The sequence below is a fragment of the Engraulis encrasicolus genome, unplaced genomic scaffold, assembly GCF_034702125.1.
Source record: "Engraulis encrasicolus isolate BLACKSEA-1 unplaced genomic scaffold, IST_EnEncr_1.0 scaffold_27_np1212, whole genome shotgun sequence".
NCBI classification, from domain to species: Eukaryota; Metazoa; Chordata; class Actinopteri; order Clupeiformes; family Engraulidae; genus Engraulis; species Engraulis encrasicolus.
The window spans coordinates 2,377,717-2,380,082 of record NW_026945566.1 but is presented as its reverse complement, the minus strand read 5'-3'; positions in this window follow the sequence as shown (position 1 = coordinate 2,380,082).

The following is a 2,366-nucleotide window of genomic DNA, read 5'->3' as shown; positions in this document are numbered from 1 at the left end:
ACCCTTACCTTACCCCTTACCTTACCCCTTACCCCTTACCCTTATCTTACCCCTTACCCCTTACCCCTTACCCCTTACCTTACCCCTTACCCCTTACCTTACCCCTTACCCCTTACCCCTTACCCCTTACCTTACCCCTTACCCCACCCCTTACCTTACCCCTTACCCTTACCCCTTACCCTGCCCCTTACCCCTTACCCCTTACCTTACCCCTTACCCCTTACCCTTACCCTTACCCCTTACCTTACCCCTTACCCCTACCCTACCCTACCCCTACCCCTTACCCTGTCCGCCAGCCATATCCACAAAACCAGCCTACCCTACTCAGGTCCGATGACAGCTTTGACCAGGCACGGGACAAAGTGATATGAAAGGGCCCCTTCACCCAGTACATACAATGTAATGAGGACCCGATTCTTGATTCATATGCCTTTATGGTGACAGGACAGTGAAGATATATCGACAGGAAGTGAGTGAGGACAGAGAGAGACGGGGAGCCCGTGTCGCCGGTGTACAGCTAGCAGTCAAGTGCCCAGCCAACTGAGCCACGGCTGGGCCATGTGAACCCAATTCTGCCCCCCTCTTCCCCCTCCCCTCTCCCTGGACCTGGAACAGCTGACCCGGTTGTCCAACACCGCCCAGTCTGCCTCATGGAGAGTGAGTGCCGGCCGTCCGGCTGATATAGATAGCAGTGTGGGGGGACGAACGATAGGCAGCTGCTCCGGGGCTTCTCTCCACAGACTAGGCCCCCACCTCTTCCACCACCTCCACCATCTCCACCTTCACACACCGTCTGCAGCATGGCTGGACGGGCCATAGGTCATACAGGGCATTTGCCCGTTGGATTGGTCCTCAATGGTTTCAGTCCTCATACCGCTACAGAAGGGCTCTACAAGATAGTCAGATATAATCAAAGCTTTTTAGTTGTTGCGGTGGAATGTGTCTCATCAAATCAGATATCGCAAAATATATTGACCGGATCTACTGTAACTATTGTATAATAGCTCGTATTAGATGACTAAAATGTTGATACAGACTTCATTGTTTCTGTCAACGCCTTGTGGATTGGTCTTGGCTGAAAATGCCCGGCCCAATTTTTTTGGTCCAGTCCATTATATCTACTGTCAATGAGTCCAACCCTGGTCTGCAGACTGGGCTGGGACCAGGAGCCATGGTCAAGACCCAGGGACACACAGTTATGAAAGTTTGTTTATTTAACACCGGTGTATTAATATTATTGAAATGCAAAACACAAACACAAGGACAACATATATTAATTTTAAAAAATAAATTGCAAAATAGGCTACACAAGATAAGGCTAATTTCCATATTTATAGATTGATGATTCAAAAAAAGAGAAAAAAGTCATTCTAGTCTCTCAATAAATGTTGTCGTGTTACAGTTTTTGCCTACTGCTTGCACACAATTTGCAAAATTTGGCTCATAGAGTCAAAACTCTACACACAAGCCAATTACAACACTTGCAGATAAACCCTTCACATATATGCCAACATGAAACTCTGCTATCAAAACCTAACCATTGCCATAAAAAGGTAACAATCTTTTGTCAAAACCTCACTTTCAAGACACACATGAGCACCAAATGAGAAAAAAATGAGATCAACATTAAAACAGTTGTCTGCTTTATACAAAACACAGCAGTCTTTCTTTTTGTAACAGTCTATTCAGTCTCACAGAATGCACATCTTCACAAGACCCCACAATTCAATACTGTACATAACTGCACCTTACAGAACAGGACATTACAGTAAACCGAAGCAAAATATATGTCAAACAGTAGGCTACATCACTCTAAACACAACAGTGTGTAGGTGAGCTTATGGACCTTTTGTTTTGTGTATGGGGTATATTCACAAATGTTCAAACATCTAAATATGATATAAATATGTGGTTGGTGTCAACATGCTGTAATGAAAATCATAGTCAGTATACTTTGTTGGTTTGGGTATGAGGTACTTCATGAAATACAATACATTTCCACAGACACAATATGCAGCTGACATCTACATGACATCATCAAAATTATATAATGGTCAAGCAGTTTGCTCAAGTGCTTGGTTGTGTTCTGAAAATGACACTATTTCTACAAACTATCACATTCACATTATCTAACATGTGATGATGAAGACAAAAGCCTACTCTTGACAGCATGTATCAGGCTAGGTTTTACAGTAGCCTACGTGAGACAGTCAATGCCATACTCCATATTCTACTCTTTAGAACCTTTGTGCTATTCGTTGTTTTGTTTGAGTGTAGGAAGGTGTGAATTTAGCATAGCCGCTGTCAAAGTAAAAAAAATAAATGCAAAATAAAATAAGCGCAATATAATATAAAGAATGCAACCT